General features: G+C 37.9%; 1 protein-coding gene and 1 long non-coding RNA gene across 2 annotated transcripts in view; both read right to left on the bottom strand.

Annotated features, from left to right (window-relative positions):
• LOC128217270 (uncharacterized) overlaps positions 1-18,720 on the bottom strand; it is a 206,264-nt gene that overhangs the window by 54,426 nt on the left and 133,118 nt on the right. The window lies entirely within an intron of this gene.
• On the bottom strand, positions 11,550-14,347 carry LOC128217275 (uncharacterized). Its single transcript, XR_008258214.1, has 5 exons — positions 14,297-14,347; positions 13,481-13,557; positions 12,513-12,674; positions 12,220-12,284; positions 11,550-11,647 (listed from the first exon to the last, which is right to left on the bottom strand). It is a non-coding gene; the product is annotated as an uncharacterized LOC128217275 (long non-coding RNA).

Genomic DNA, 18,720 nt, shown 5'->3' with positions numbered 1-18,720 from the left:
ATCAAATTGCAGTAAAAACAATAAAGATCAAAGGATAATTTTGACTTTGGTTGATCAAATTATATTTAGCTTGCAGAAATAGATCAGTATACATAACTTAATGGCTGGTCATGATGTGCATTATAGATATGACACCAATTTGTCCCTAACTGATATTTATGGAAGCATGTAATAAGTAATGACCAATACATCTAAATGGCTGTCAAAGAGTTTTGTGACAATTTTATGACAAGGGCAGACTGGAGACTGCAGGGATACACAAGAAATTTCAAAATACTAGGAACCTATACCTGAATGCCAATTTTCTAAGCTAAAGTAATGACTATAATAAAGGTTACTGAAAATGAGTACTTAATCCGGTCAAGTCAACATAATTCATTTTCACAAAAATGCCATGTGTGCATAACTTATTTATAAACACAAACATTTGGAACAAATTAATCCTAGTTATTATATTTTCTCAACATGTTTACTATCAATTCTACATAAGATGAATGGACATGACATTTTTTGAAGGTTTGCGTAAAAAAGGTTTTTAGAACTGTCATCATTTTTTTTTAATGTGATTGGTAGAATGTGACAATAATTTATTCATATCATATATTGTCTTTTTACTTTGTACATGTCATGTAGGTCATCATATTTATAACTTAAAACACACCACGCCTGCTTTAAAAAATATTCATACAGAGTATTGAAATTAAATAAAACCATAAGAAATAAAATACATGTCTTACCTTTCCTCTTTGTACAATAGTTGGCACTGAGCCTGGTACGAGATCATATTGGATTTTACCTTCCATGTATTCAACCCGGAGGTTTTTCTGGTAACACTTCCGATGAAAATGTTTATTACACACAACAATTTTTTGTGGTTTACACATCAAGTCCAATCTGTTGACATTCGACAACCATGTCTTTCTGTCCGCTTTCTTTCTAACACTTGGGACATTGTGTACTTTGTCACCTTTCGTTGTGCTACTACTGCAGCCCGCAACAATACACTTCGTCATTTATTAAATCAAAATGCTAACAACATGTATATCTTATAAATTAAAACAACCGTTCCACGAAATGTCAATATTTCCGCGAATACAGCGTATTCGGAATACTTCGCATTACAATGGCAATTGCGCATGCGCAAAGCGGGGTGCTATAAAAAATTGCCGAATTTACCGGAACGTTGTAAAATATCGCATATCGCAATTCGCAACATCGATTTAAAGCATATTTTAAATATTTTTTAGGTGAAATTGTCACAGATCGTCATATTTAGACGTGTTCTGGTGAAATATAACAAAATTACAATAACCCTACAACCCCTTTAATACCCCTTTTGCCTTTAAACTGAAATATTTAGGCGTTAATCATCATGTACATTTTCTGAGGAACCTCAATTTTGGCCAACTTGTTAACTTTGTCTGGATCAGCTAGACTAATTGTTGTTTCCTGGCTGATATTTGATCTCGGCTAAACATTTATAAAAAAGAGACTTGTTTGTTAAGTAAAATAAATTACAAATTTGGTCAAGGTCAAATTAAGTATTGGTCGGCTTATATGCCTATGATGATTTGTTTCACAGAACCCAAATTTGCTTTTTTATATCAAGATCAAAACTAGTTTATAGTTACATGTATGTACATTGATATTTTTTCACAATGTTCACGCAGACCATAAAGTATTAACAGTCATCGAACTTAAACATTTGAATATTCAAGCCGAAATCCTAATATGTGTGCTTGCCGGAAGAAAAAGTCAACAAGCTCTGCTATATAAAATAAAAAATATTGAGCAAGTTCGGAAGGCAATTAACTAGTGCAGTGCTTGCTGGCCTTAGCTATTGTTGACCACTGTATTCATGGTTTATCATCGCCAAGTGCTTTGAAAACAAAATACATATCATACACAGATTATAGCACAAAACTTTCCATAATGAATACAAATACATGTATTTTAAGCATACCATAATCTACAACAGTTCAATACCACAAAGATGATATACATAGTTAGCACAACCAGCATTTAAAATATAGATAAAACCATCATGCCAAAGTAACTTATCTAGACTTAAAAGCACTTGCTCACTTTGTAAAGGCTCTGACATTGAGATATTATTTGTTTTTGAATCTTAAACAAAATGCTTGTAAGACTGATTAAACATTATCATAAGTTCAAATATAATCTTTATTCAAGTCAAGTCAAGAGGCGAAATGCATACATATATAGATTTAAATTCTTACATTACAAAACATTTCTTTGACAATATATTTAATCAATAGTAAATGGCCAGTGTAATAGATTACAAATGTGACAAAAAAGACCTCGAACACTATCGATATTAATTTCCCTATCATAAACATGAACAAATGAACCTCAATAATTACATTCTTTATATATATAAATCTATATGAGTTTAATAAACTATATGTTCTGCCTGTTATCTTCTACAATGTTGAAATTATCAAATAAAATGGAATAACTTGTTACATTTTACATCTTAAATATATTCTTTACAATAAAATGTTATATATATGAAAGTAAATATTTTGTTCATTTTCAGGCATTATTAAAATTTATGCAGTTCCTCTAAACAAACATCAGAATGAAATGAAAGTTTATGTTTTATTACATTAAAACAAATGCCTATGGACCATCAAGTGGAAATGAATTTCTACATCACAAAATTTTCCTTATAGTTTAGTATAGAGGGTTTTCTGGGGGTTTAAGTCTGTTTACAGATGGAAGAGTACTCATACAATATTAAGCTTTTCTGACAACACCCGAACATCCTCTCAGACAGTACCTGCCTTACATAACAGAAATGTTGAAATTACAGCTTAAAATTGTTTTGTTTATTTCTTTTTCCGCTTTATTAACACTTATAGTCCGCCTGCTTATTGGTCTTCTAGTTATCGATTGCACACAATTAAAATAATAACACTGTTTCTCAAATCTAAATATTGCGAAGACCTGTAATGGAAGAACGTACGGAATAGGTGACATCAATTCATTGCTCATTTAATGTCATTCTAATGAAACATAAACGGAGGTTGCAAAACCTGTACGAGTAGCTACAGGTACGTGTACAGTGGCAATTCAGTTTAAAAAGACGTTTAAAAGATTTCACATTTAACTTACAGATTTGCTGATAGTCGCATTAGTCGTGTTTTTGTACATTTCATTTTTAAATTACACTACGTACACATACCTTGATGACGTAGCACACACAACAGTAGTCCGAACGTACACGAGCCCGTACAAGTTGCATTTTAAATGTCTCCTTTTAAAAAAAAATATCGTATAAAAAAAATTGAAGTGATTCAACAGCAAAACTTGCCCTGTCTTCTTGTCATAGGTGTGACCTTACCAATTTATTGTACTATGGCTACCTACCGCAACCCCGATATTAAAATTCATGTGTAGTAAGGCCTGACCCGATTGCAACCCCGATATTGAGATGTATGTGTAGTATTGCCTGACATTACTGCAACCCCAATATTATGATACATGTAAGCAACCCCGATAGTATGTGTAGTATGTCCTGACCCGATCAAAACCCCGATATTTTTATGCAAGTGTAGTATGACATGACCTAACTGTAACCCAGATATTTTGATGCAAGTCTAGAATCGCATGAACTCACCACAACTCCGATATCATGATGCATGCGTAGTATGTCCTGACCCCACCGCATCTCCGATACCATGATGCATGCGTAGTATGTCCTGACCCCGTCGCAACTCCGATATTACAATGCAAGTGTAGTATGTCCTGGCCCCACCGCAACCCCGACACCATGATGCATGCGTAGTATGTCCTGACCCTATGGCATCTCCGATACCATGATGCATGCGTAGTATGTCCTGACCCTACCGCATCTCCGATAACATGATGCAAGTGTAGCATGCCCTGACCTCATCGAAGCCCAAATATTATAGAAACACCGATATTGCTATGCATGTGTTGTATTTCCTGACGCCACAGCAATACAGATTTATGATGCAAGTAGACTATGTCCTGACCCCAACACAACTTCAATATTATGATGTCTAAGTAGTATGGCAGGCCTCCATCCTAACCCCGATAGTATGATGCATGTGTAGTATGGCCTGACCCCACCACAACCCCGATAGTATGATGCACATGTAGTATGTCCTGACCCCACCACAACCCCGATAGTATGATGCACGTGTAGTATGTCCTGACCCCACCACAACCACGATAGTATGATGCACGTGTAGTATTTCCTGACCCCACCAAAACCCCGATAGTATGATGCACGTGTAGTATGTCCTGATCCCACCACAACCCCGATAGTATGATGCACGTGTAGTATGACCTGACACCACCACAACCCCGATAGTATGATGCACGTGTAGTATGTCCTGACCCCACCAAAACCCCGATAGTATGATGCACGTGTAGTATGTCTTGACCCCACCACAACCCCGATATCATGATGCTTGTGTATTATGTCCTAACCCCACCACAACCCCGATAGTATGATGCACATGTAGTATGACCTGACCCCACCACAACCCCGATAGTATGATGCACGTGTAGTATGTCCTGACCCCACCACAACCCCGATAGTATGATGCACGTGTAGTATGGCCTGACACCACCACAACCCCGATAGTATGAAGCACGTGTAGTATGACCTGACCCCACCACAACCCCGATAGTATGATGCAAGTGTAGTATGTCCTGACCCCACCACAACCCCGATATTATGATGCTTGTGTAGTATGTCCTAACCCCACCACAACCCCGATAGTATGATGCACGTATAGTATGGCCTGACACCACAACAACCCCGATAGTATGATGCACGTGTAGTATGACCTGACCCAACTGCAACCCCAATGTTATGATGCATGTGTAGTATGGCCTGACACCACCACAACCCCGATAGTATGATGCACGTGTAGTGTGTCCTGACCCCACCAAAACCCCGATAGTATGATGCACGTGTAGTATGGCCTGACACCACCACAACCCCGATAGTATGATGCACGTGTAGTATGACCTGACACCACCACAACCCCGATAGTATGATGCACGTGTAGTATGTCCTGACCCCACCACAACCCCGATAGTATGATGCACGTGTAGTATGTCCTGACCCCACCACAACCCCGATATCATGATGCTTGTGTATTATGTCCTAACCCCACCACAACCCCGATAGTATGATGCACATGTAGTATGACCTGACCCCACCACAACCCCGATAGTATGATGCACGTGTAGTATGTCCTGACCCCACCACAACCCCGATAGTATGATGCACGTGTAGTATGGCCTGACACCACCACAACCCCGATAGTATGAAGCACGTGTAGTATGACCTGACCCCACTACAACCCCAATAGTATGATGCAAGTGTAGTATGTCCTGACCCCACCACAACCCCGATATTATGATGCTTGTGTAGTATGTCCTAACCCCACCACAACCCCGATAGTATGATGCACGTATAGTATGGCCTGACACCACAACAACCCCGATAGTATGATGCACGTGTAGTATGACCTGACCCAACTGCAACCCCGATGTTATGATGCATGTGTAGTATGGCCTGACACCACCACAACCCCGATAGTATGATGCACGTGTAGTATGACCTGACCCAACCACAGCCACGATATTACGATGCAAGTGTAATATGACTTGACCCCACCACAACCCCGATATTATAATGCACGTGTAGTATGACCTGACCCCAACACAACCCCGATAGTATGATGCACGTGTTGTATGACCGAACCCAACACAAACCCGATAGTATGATGCACGTGTAGTATGACCTGACCCAACCACAGCCACGATATTACGATGCAAGTGTAGTATGACCTGACCCAACCACAACCCCGATATTATGATGCACGTGTAGTATGGCCTGACCCCACCACAACCCCGATAGTATGATGCACGTGTAGTATGACCTGACCCCACCACAACCCCGATAGTATGATGCACGTGTAGTATGGCCTGACCCCACCACAACCCCGATAGTATGATGCACGTGTAGTATGTCCTGACCCCACCACAACCCCGATAGTATGATGCACGTGTAGTATGGCCTGACACCACCACAACCCCGATAGTATGATGCACGTGTAGTATGACCTGACCCCATTACAACCCCGATAGTATGATGCACGTGTAGTATGACCTGACCCCACCACAACCCCGATAGTATGATGCACGTGTAGTATGACCTGACACCACCACAACCCCGATAGTATGATGCACGTGTAGTATGTCCTGACCCCAACACAACCCCGATAGTAAGATGCACGTGTAGTATGACCTGACCCCACCACAACCCCGATAGTATGATGTATGAGTAGTATGTCCTGACCACACCAAAACCCCGATAGTATGATGCACGTGTAGTATGTCCTGACACCACCACAACCCCGATAGTATGATGCACATGTAGTATGACCTGACTCCACCACAACCCCGATAGTATGATGCACGTGTAGTATGACCTGACACCACCACAACCCCGATAGTATGATGCACGTGTAGTATGTCCTGACCCAAACTCAACCCTGATAGTATGATGCACATGCAATATGACCTGACCCCACCACAACCCCGATAGTATGATGCACGTGTAGTATGACCTGACCCCACCACAACCCCGATAGTATGATGCACGTGTAGTATGGCCTGACCCCACCAAAACCCCGATAGTATGATGCACGTGTAGTATGACCTGACACCACCACAACCCCGATAGTATGATGCACGTGTAGTATGACCTGACCCCACCACAACCCCGATAGTATGATGCACGTGTAGTATGACCTGACACCACCACAACCCCGATAGTATGATGCACGTGTAGTATGTCCTGACCCCAACACAACCCCGATCGTATGATGCACATGTAGTATGACCTGACCCCACCACAACCCCGATAGTATGATGCACGTGTAGTATGACCTGACACCACCACAACCCCGATAGTATGATGCACGTGTAGTATGACCTGACCCCACCACAACCCCGATATTATAATGCACGTGTAGTATGACCTGACCCCACCAAAACCCCGATAGTATGATGCACGTGTAGTATGTCCTGACCCCACCACAACCCCGATAGTATGATGCACGTGTAGTATGTCCTGACACCACCACAACCCCGATAATATAATGCACATGTAGTATGACCTGAAACCACCACAACCCCGATAGTATGATGCACGTGTAGTATGTCCTGACCCCACCACAACCCCGATAGTATGATGCACGTGTAGTATGTCCTGACCCCAACACAACTTCAATATTATGATGCCTAAGTAGTATGGCCGGACTCCATCCTAACCCCGATAGTATGATGCTTGTGTGGTATGGCCTGACCCCACCACAACCACGATAATATGATGCATGTGTAGTATGGCCTGACCTAAACGCCATCCTGATATTATGATGCATGTGTAGTATGTATTTTGTGTTTTGTAATGCTCTGTGTCGTTCGATTATTATAGTTTGGGCCTTTACTCTCTGTATCTAAACATGAACAAGAATGACTTTTGGGCTTGTCCCTGTAGACCACACATTACTTAGGAGAAAATTTGTCTGAATTGGGAAGGGTGTACAACCGAGGGAACAAATGTTACACCCAAATAATGGTGAAATATCTAATTGAATGACATATAAGGCAACCTAAGGAGACAATGAGAAACTAGTGTCGTGTATACAGGATGCCTGCTAGGCCTTGCCCTCATAATATTTGGTCAACTTCATACAGACAAGTTAGCTAAGACCGATTAAATGCATAGACTGCTGTTTACATGTGCAAGTATATAAACAGTTGATCTCAAATGAGTCTTTATTTTGTATCGAGTTTATTTAACGAGTTCATTTTAAAACGATAAAAAGTCGGTAGAGCCTCGTTTTTATCGTTTTAAATGACGAGTATAATAAATTTAATTAAAAAACACTCATTTGAGATTCTATTTATAACATAAATCATTAACGGTCGAAATCTATATCAAAGTTTCTTCAATACACTTCTCTTGTCATAGTGCGAACAATTTACATTGTGTGTTATTAGGTTGGCTCATCCACAGGATAGAAAACAGCCCGACGCAAAACATTTTATCAACGATAAAAACATAAATCATGTCTCAATTATCAGCCGATTTTCAAAGGTTTCACTTTAAAACAACAAAAAATATTTCAATCCATTTCAATCAATCAAATCAATAATAAAAGCAATGTCATAACCGCGTGACGTCATTAGTAATCACGCGAGTGTGTACATGTCATTTTGCGGTTGAGGTTTAAAAAGAACATAAGTCAGCGTCACATTCGTTTTCAATAGTGCGAATTCGCTTTGTAGCTGATCGATTACAGCATGGAATTTTTGTCATTTTAATGGATTTGCACAGTTTTAGGACATAACCTCCATGAATTGGAGCTACATACATGTTGTAATATCTACCAGAAAAAGTGGGAGTTCGTGTTGAATCAGTGACTGTGACAGTGTGTGAACTTAAGCATTGCTGGCGAACTGCCTAGAATGAGCATTTTTCGAGGAAGTAGACGGGGTATTTTCACTGGAGTACAGGATGCTGGACATTTCCTTGTGTTGGATTTTATTAGGATATAGTTGTTTACAAGTATAGATGCAATGTTCTTGTGCACCGATGTTTGTAAAATCTGGTTCGCAGGAACATTGTTGTCATTCAATTTCTAAACGAGGTATTTTCTGGCGCTGTGATCAGGGAGGTGTTTATTTGGATTAAGCCCTGCCTTCTTCACCATTGGTTTCACCGTTGAGCTGAGTTTTTGTTGACACCGACATGATTTTGTTTGAAACATCGTTTCTAATGTTTGTTTAGATTTTTTGACAGCACGTATGAATACATTTTTCTGTGATGCGGTTACTTAATTTGCATAGTTATTACACTAGCTATATATGGAAATTATTGGATGAGGTTATATCACTCATGCGCCGTAAGTTATGGTTTAAATGCAATTTTGACAAACTACCTTACTTAACCAAGTCCATATATGAAACGAGTACATACTGAATGAGTTATGTATAGACAATACAATTTAAGGAGTATGCTTTATAAAACATTAATGCAATAATTAACAGCCGTTATTGCACTTTAACGCATCATAATAATGCGACGTATTCATATAACATAGATTTTGAACAAGACATTCTATCAACATCAAAAACAACGATATGGAATTGAATTTACATTTATTGGAACGTCAATCAAACAAGAAACAGTAAATGCTGATTGTTTAACCTAAACCTGGAATGCCGCATTCCGATTGGTAACTACTCGTTTTACTCTGGCAATGCCGCATTCCGATAGGTAACAACTCGTTTTACTCTGGCAATGCCGCATTCCGATAGGTGACTACTCGTTTTACTCCGGCAATGCCGCATTCCGATAGGTGACTACTCGTTTTACTCCGGTAATGCCGCATTCCGATAGGTAGCTACTCGTTTTACTCTGGCAATGCCGCATTCCGATAGGTGACTACTCGTTTTACTCTGGTAATGCCGCATTCCGATATTACTACTCGTTTTACTCTGGTAATGCCGCATTCCGATAGGTGACTACTCGTTTTACTCTGGATAATGCCGCATTCCGATAGGTGACTACTCGTTTTACTCCGGTTATGCCGCATTCCGATAGGTAACTACTCGTTTTACTCTGGTAATGCCGCATTCCGATAGGTGACTACTCGTTTTACTCTGGTAATTCCGCATTCCGATAGGTGACTACTCGTTTTACTCTGGCAATGCCGCATTCCGATAGGTAACTACTCGTTGTACTCTGGCAATGCCGCATTCCGATAGGTGACTACTCGTTTTACTCTGGTAATGCCGCATTCCAATAGGTAACTGCTCGTTTTACTCTGGTAATGCCGCATTCCGATAGGTAACTACTCGTTTTAATCTGGCAATGCCGCATTCTGATAGGTGACTACTCGTTTTACTCCGGTAATGCCGCATTCCGATAGGTAACTACTCGTTTTACTCTGGCAATGCCGCATTCCAATAGGTAACTGCTCGTTTTACTCTGGCAATGCCGCATTCCGATAGGTGACTACTCGTTTTACTCTGGCAATGCCGCATTCCGATAGGTGACTACTCGTTTTACTCTGGCAATGCCGCATTCCGATTGGTGACTACTCGTTTTACTCTGGCAATGCCGCATTCCGATAGGTAACTGCTCGTTTTACTCTGGCAATGCCGCATTCCGATAGGTGACTACTCGTTTTACTCCGGCAATGCCGCATTCCGATAGGTGACTACGCGTTTTACTCTGGCAATGCCGCATTCCGATAGGTAACTACGCGTTTACTCTGGCAATGCCGCATTCCGATAGGTAACTACGCGTTTTACTCTGGCAATGCCGCATTCCGATAGGTAACTGCTCATTTAACTCTAGTAATGCCGCATTCCGATAGGTGACTACTCGTTTTACTCTGGCAATGCCGCATTCCGATAGGTGACTACTCGTTTTACTCTGGCAATGCCGCATTCCGATAGGTGACTTCTCGTTTTACTCTGGCAATGCCGCATTCCGATAGGTGACTACTCGTTTTACTCTGGCAATGCCGCATTCCGATAGGTGACTACTCGTTTTACTCTGGCAATGCCGCATTCCGATAGGTGACTACTCGTTTTACTCCGGTAATGCCGCATTCCGATAGGTAACTACTCGTTTTACTCCGGCAATGCCGCATTCCGATAGGTGACTACTCGTTTTACTATGGCAATGCCGCATTCCGATAGGTGACTACTCGTTTTACTCTGGCAATGCCGCATTCCGATAGGTGACTACTCGTTTTACTCTGGAAATGCCGCATTCCGATAGGTGACTACTCGTTTTACTCCGGCAATGCCGCATTCCGATAGGTGACTACTCGTTTTACTCCGGCAATGCCGCATTCCGATAGGTGACTACTCGTTTTACTCCGGCAATGCCGCATTCCGATAGGTGACTACTCGTTTTACTCCGGCAATGCCGCATTCCGATAGGTGACTACTCGCTTTACTCCGGCAATGCCGCATTCCGATAGGTGACTACTCGTTTTACTCCGGTAATGCCGCATTCCGATAGGTGACTACTCGTTTTACTCCGGTAATGCCGCATTCCGATAGGTAACTACTCGTTTTACTCTGGCAATGCCGCATTCCGATATGACTACTCGTTTTACTCTGGCAATGCCGCATTCCGATATGACTACTCGTTTTACTCTGGTAATGCCGCATTACGATAGGTGACTACTCGTTTTACTCTGGTAATTCCGCATTCCGATAGGTGACTACTCGTTTTACTCTTGCAATGCCGCATTCCGATAGGTAACTACTCGTTGTACTCTGGCAATGCCGCATTCCGATAGGTGACTACTCGTTTTACTCTGGTAATGCCGCATTCCAAGAGGTAACTACTCGTTTTACTCTGGCAATGCCGCATTCCGATAGGTGACTACTCGTTTTACTCTGGCAATGCCGCATTCCGATAGGCAACTACTCGTTTTACTCTGGCAATGCCGCATTCCAATAGGTAACTGCTCGTTTTACTCTGGTAATGCCGCATTCCGATAGGTAACTACTCGTTTTACTCTGGCAATTGTTGGTGTAACCCGTCCTGAAAGATTGATTGAAAACTGTGTAATGCAGTGAATCTAAAGGTATGTTATACTTAAACATTTAACCAATTAAGCTATTAGATGAATATAAGATGCAGACATGTTCAGAGATGAAATATTGTGGGTAAATTTGAAATACGAGTTGGGCTAGAATTTTGAATTGACAAAAGTAACAAGTTTAACAATAAAAGAAGCATTGTGTTAACATTATATTTGATAATGTTGTCTATAGTTACAATGTGCATGGAAAAAGGATAACAATGCATTTTTATTTGATATCCCAAAGTTTTATTCATTTACATAATTCTGTATGTGGAAAATAATAATTAGTGTCAAAAAAGTTTCATTCACAGTGCTCTGTCAAAATATGACATTGTATTTGAGGGCACCTTGAAATTAAAATGAGGGTTTTCTCCGAAATTTGTTTTGGGTCAAACTTGAAAACATGGGACCAGAATTGAAGGTGAGGTTAATATTTAGTTATTAAAGATAAATATTTAAAGGAGGTTAAAAATGAAGACGACGTACATAGTCCATTTGAAAAGAAAACAATCTTACGAGAAACTCCAACCTTTTTATTCTCTCTTGAGTTTTTTAGGCAAGCCACGTCATCAGTCAAATCAGTGTTTTTATAGTCTGGAAGTTAAACCGAGGATACAATATTTCAAAGACTCAGTTAAAACAATATTCAAAGAAAATAAAACACACGCGTAAAATTAAGCACAATATGAGCACAATGGAACATTACAAAGCATGTTAATGTGATATTTTGATCGCAACGATCGTTATAAATACATGTATTATACATTATTTTTGGAGTTTTCAACAATTCCAGTGTAATTAAACAACTATCCAAATCCTCACCTGAGCAGGGATGCCCACAGCCATTCTTTGCAGGTTTACCATTTTTGTGATCGCAATTCTAATAACTGTTAAACTGAAATAGGCCATGGTCCACCGAGTTCGGCGAATTCTGATGTACAGCAGCCGTGTTGAAGCTTGATTCATACCAGGCCATACACACCCCTATTAGGAAATACTTTTGTTAAAGCGTATTGCAAATACAATAATATATCATTGTTTTGTTTTCTCAAAACATCAAATTAAAGTGGTCCTGTTAAATAACTCATATCTGAAAAAGGCAATCAACATTCTTGAATAACATAACTCATGATAACACGTCGGCTTAATTGTTCAAGTTGTTTTAAATTAGGACTATTAATTACGACAGAGGCTGGCACAGAAAACAAAATCAGAGAGGCTACAGTCGGGGAAGGTGTTAAAGCGGTTTTCGAGCCATCGGTCGTACAGCCGATTCAACATAGATTAGTTATGAATATTAACAATTCAATGGAGACTACAGGGACAAGCAGTATCCTAAACTCTAACCAAAGTCATGTTTAAAGGCACACGGATCATCGTCAATCAAACAATTATTACTACAAGATAACACGAATTACACAACTATCAACATATCATTATTAGTAAATGTTGATTTGGCATTGTCAGTGGCAACAAAGAACTCACAAGGGGTTTTAACCGGGTTGTTTTGATAATGTATATTAAAAAATCACAAGACCATTACAGTCCGCCCATAACAATAAAATAGGCAAACATTGTTGCAATTGTTCTAAAAATAAAATATATTTAACGGTTGCGGCCTTTGCACCATCGAGGTAGATACATAGGTAGGTCGGTAGGAAGGTAGTTCCATAGGTAGCTAGGTTGGGAGGAAAATGCACGTGTATGAAGGAAAGTGGGTATTATTTCATGTACTTAAAATCATAATTAAAATATGAAATAGTAAATGACATATGATATCAGGTACTTACATTGGTGCAACTCCGATTTAGGAATATTTTCGTCTAGAAGATCTTGCGTTCACATTTTGTATAGATGCAACCATGTGCTTAAATGTATATAATGGAAAGCAATTACAGTTTATAATCACAGTAAACTTTATCTAATTTATGATACAACTGTCTTTTTCATGTATTAATTAAAGTTGATGGGCAGGAATTTCAAGTATTAAGGAAAGAAGTAGGTTAATTACCAATACATGCTTATCTCTCTCCCTATTAGTAATTACTCCATTTTCTTTTCTGACAGTGACATATGCCTTCAACTTCATGCATTTACTCTCAAATAACACTTTTTCACTGTTTATACACATACATCGTTTTCATTCCCTACATATACTGCTATTTTCAGACAGATCTAGACCGTGATCGTAGGACTCATATTTAATGCCGCAACTGTCCACATAAAAACCACATGCCTAATACATATTTGATCACCACGGCCATGCATGTAAACTTTGTGTCGTTTTAATCTCTTAAGATTTGCTGTGATCACTGGTTACTGTGTGTGCTGTCTAAAACATTGATTGACAACCATGGCTTCTCACATGTTTATATTCAATCCAAATTTCTTGGAAAAATATTAAAAGAAAAAGGAAAATAAAAAAGAAATTGTATTTCAGTTAATCAAACACCCAACTACAATTCTTATAACATTTCTTTTCTTTTTGATAATTTACTTTTTAAGGCAACCACATTGCGACGTTTTGCTCGTTTGTTAAATATGATGTAGAAATTATGCAATAGTTTTATATACGTAATATAACATCATTTACAAGTTTAACTCACCCAGATATGGCAGGAAAATATGCAAGGCAGCGACTGAGTGCATCATCAAAGGGGCTTTAAACAACTTTATGCTCGTCCTTTCGTAGGTTTTCAATTTATATAGGTGTAAGTATTTCGAAATATAAGTTTGTAAACACACGAAGTCCTGTGGGAACACGACATTTGCTTTCTTTTAAATTATCAACAACATTTATATTAAAAGGTACTGTCAACCAAATTGTAAAATAACAAAGAAGTACACAACGATTCCTACACAAAAGACTTCTTCCATTTAAACAATGTAATATAGGAGACAGGATCAAGGCCATTAACTGAACATTTAACGAATACCTGTAAAAAATACAGTGAAATGAAATACTTCAATAAGCACAATAAACGCAACGTGCAAATACTTTGTGTAAAACACGATTTTGGGGGAACAAAGGTGGTTAGAAGATACTTGAGGAATTTTAGAGCCTTAATGAAAAAGCCTAGACATTAACAAGCGGAACATATTCAGATTTCACTAATTGTTTCAACACTATGAATATGCAATAGGCTATTATGCTGTTTGAAGTTAAGCAAGGTGAGAGTGTTCTAATTGTATATGTTTCCGCATGTCATCTTTTAATTTGTTGGTTTGTTCTAAGAAAACTTTCACTAATAAACAACATGAGAATCGATCTAACAGGCTATACCTTTAGACCACAAAGAGACGTGCTACCTTGAACCTCTCCATTAATAAAGACAACTTGTGTCCGTAATCAACAACACGAAACTTTATCCTGCTTTCAACAAACCTTATAAAACCTTGAAATTGTCACGATCTGACAGATTATAAATTTAGACTATAAAGAAACGTGCTACCTTGAACTTGTTGATTCATAAATACATATTTGTCCCAAATAAACAAAACTTCTTTATCTTGTTATCAACCCTCACAATAAGACATTGAACTTGTCCTTTAAAACATTGCATTCAATCTAAAAGGTGGTTTACAAACATAAATGTACCTTATAAAGCTATTTTTGTATGCTGTACATTGTAATGTATGTTGTAAGCCTGTGTAAGCTTTGTTTTATAAATAATATAACAAGAAGTATTATGTAACTTGTTCATCTATCAAAGAACTGTTTTGTCCGATATGAACCATCGACTTCCTCAGAAAGATAGATAAAATACCCGTTTTGAAGTCACTTGTAGTATAGAAAAGAGTTTAGCTTAAATCTGTCTAAAGTACTGGATAATGCTTGCCAGCTCGATTTTATCAGATTGTATTTTTATAAGATTTCTTTTTCAAACCAAAACAAATAGTTTGGTTTGCCTGTGTCACATTAAATTTTGATTATATACCCCAGGAGTAATTTTTAACTGTTAACGAATCAATTTTAACGTTGAGGACTGACCCCTTTTAAATATAATACTGATTCACTGCATTACATATAAAAGGGCAACCTTAATTCTTAACATTTATTTATATCAATACATGGTAAACCTCTAAAGGAACAGTTGGGATTTCACAAGTCTTTAAACCCTAATCTTCATCGGAAACGCAATAAGGGTTTCTGGTAAACAACGAAATGTTGTTAGACCCATCTGCGCTACAAATATAAAGATAACGTATTAAAAGTTTATGAACTAAAAGTATTAGCAAGCACAAGTTTGAATTGGACCAAATAAAGTACGCGAAAACTATAGCTTGAATATAAAGTTTTAAAATGTATCTTATCGGGCACATATGCTCTTGTGTTCTTCGTAAGCGGGGCCGGTGCTTACCAGAAACATGGTATCTGAAAGTACTTTAGGCGTTACGAGTATAATTACGATTAACAATCGATCGTTAGTAACGTAACTTATTGGCCTTTACTAAACGTTCCTTGTAAGAATTGTTGTATGGATCGGCAAGTTTGATTCGCATGCAGGATATTTTCAATCACTTTTTGGCCATTCCCTGGTACTTATATACACGGCTTTTACTTTAAATGTTTGACTGCTGGGCTTGTAGCTTTCATTGTATTATTGAATGATGCATGAATGACTGCCTTGTACCTTTTAAGAGATGCACTTTAGCTCCGGTTTGATTTCTTCGTTTGCACGTGATGTCTATATACGGTCGGTGATTACTTGAAATTACATTATCAGGTTAAAAATTACTACTTTTTCTACTCTTTAAATTTGATGTTAGCTATGGTGAGGCTTTAATTGTTTTTTGATTAACTTGGAGCCAAATGTGACGCATATACATATACAGTATACACTAGTAGACTATGAGGAGAAAAGGGTTTTGCCCCCCCCCTCCCCAGTGGGATTTTTGTAGACCATGATTTTATGAAAGTATATCATCTTCCAAATATGTTAAGACATTCTTACGCCTTGGCCGATGGGGCGTTTGGAAACTACAGTATTTTAAAGTTCGTAACCAAATAATTTAAAACTTTCGAACATAGCTTTCACTTGTAAAATACTGTCGTTTTATAAAAGAAAAAGTGTAAAAAACTGTTTTAATTCAATAATATATGACGTAATTTTACACAACAATATTTTTCAGCTAAAAACAAAGATGTCTAATGGCTCACTATACTGTAATTTATGTTACTTTAAAACTTGCAATATTTTATGACGAAAAAACAAGCATCAAAATAATCTCCATCGATTTGATGAGAAATCTTTAATTAGACATTAAATTTCAGACAGTACTGATGAATAACACATTATGTCAAGTTAAACTTTCACACTTAGAGTACGTCACATCATTAGAAAAGTATGTTGGCTGTTTATACATTAAACAAATAATGCCTACAATGAGCATTTAGCGTCGTTTTGCAATCCTATCTATACAGTGATCCTTGTTTATGGCACAAAAGCAAATTGCAAATATCATTCAAAGAAACAATCACATTTTCTGATGAAAGTGCGTGTATAATACGTTACTTTGTAAATATGTTACAAACCATTTCTAAAGTAAACAGCACTAGATTTATTAACTAAACACTTTTCACATCACAATTCTAATCTGTAATGCAAGATTACATTGTGAAAACGAAATGAACGACCTTTTAATTTGAATTAAAGATGTATGACAAAAAATACTAATCTGCATATAAAATATACTTTACTTTAAATTTCAATGACATTACTTGGCATTTTGACTCGATTAGTCATAACAAACCACTCATAACTATTTTATGTTAATGGGCAAGAAATATCAATTACTATCCTAAATGGGAATACTATTGCATCTGTCAATTGAAGTTTACGTTACCAGTGTTAACAATAATATCATTAACCATGCAACGGGACTATATAATTATAATTGTACATACTATGTTAAAAATCACAGTTTAGAAATTTGCTGTACACCCTCGTGTGTTCCTTTACATGTAGTTCTCTTACATTACATTAAATCCACTTGACATTTGTTTACATTATGTGTCATATACGTGAGAAATTCTAATGCTTATACACCTTACCAGCTTCGCATAATGTCTACACGTTTTTAAAATCATACATTATAGTTAATTTTTAAAAACATTCGGCAATTAATAAAGTCAAGTAATTTCAGTTAATGGTCGTAATACTTTTAAAGATGTACTCTTACTCCCAAATATGATTTATCACAAAAATACAAATGTTTTAATACACCAAAATGGATAAATAAATGTCGAAAACAATTGTTCTAATAAAGGAAACCGAGTTTAATTTAAAATTAAGGTGCAAACAACACGGTATTTCTACCTTATGAGACGAAAATAGATGACAGTAAATCTTAAGTACTCACCAATCTCAGAAAACTGCGTGTTAATATATTAAATACACTGTTACAATCTTGTTATCAGTAAACAATAGTTTCTAAAAATGCATTATTGCGTAATTTACAAAAGTAAACGTTTTTTCACTCAAAATCTATGTTTGTTAATATATGTTGTGTATTGATTTTGAATACGATTGTCATTTATCACCGATATGCTTGCAATATAGCAACATCCTGCTGTAGTCTGTATCAGATTCATCTTCAAATACGATGTCAGTCACATTTTCAAGCTCCACTTCCTCATCGTCCGTTTCCGAGTTACTGTAATTTTCGACTTCCCTAGTACACAAACTTTTAATAATCTTACCACATGTCCACACGTTTTCGATACTACTTGGCACTTTTATCCAACCACTTCATTTTAAATCTCAAGTAATTTTCATGGAAGCCAGACGAACAATTGGTAGTTGACCCGATGATCATGCATTTTAAGGGGTGCTCTACAACTCATGTTGATACTGTTATACGAGTCAAGAGAGACACCTTGAGAACCTAGGTTCTTTTTTGCAGAATGTGTCATATCCCAATTTGTTCACCTGTGTGTATTTTGTTTTACCATTCAGCAGACAAAGCATTCGATTCCTTCAAGAAGGTGACCAAGTTTAGACAGTGATGCCATATGGAATTGGTAGTA

The sequence above is a fragment of the Mya arenaria genome, chromosome 14 (assembly GCF_026914265.1).
Source record: "Mya arenaria isolate MELC-2E11 chromosome 14, ASM2691426v1".
In the NCBI taxonomy this organism is placed as follows: Eukaryota; Metazoa; Mollusca; class Bivalvia; order Myida; family Myidae; genus Mya; species Mya arenaria.
This window is presented reverse-complemented; position numbering and strand designations above follow the sequence as displayed.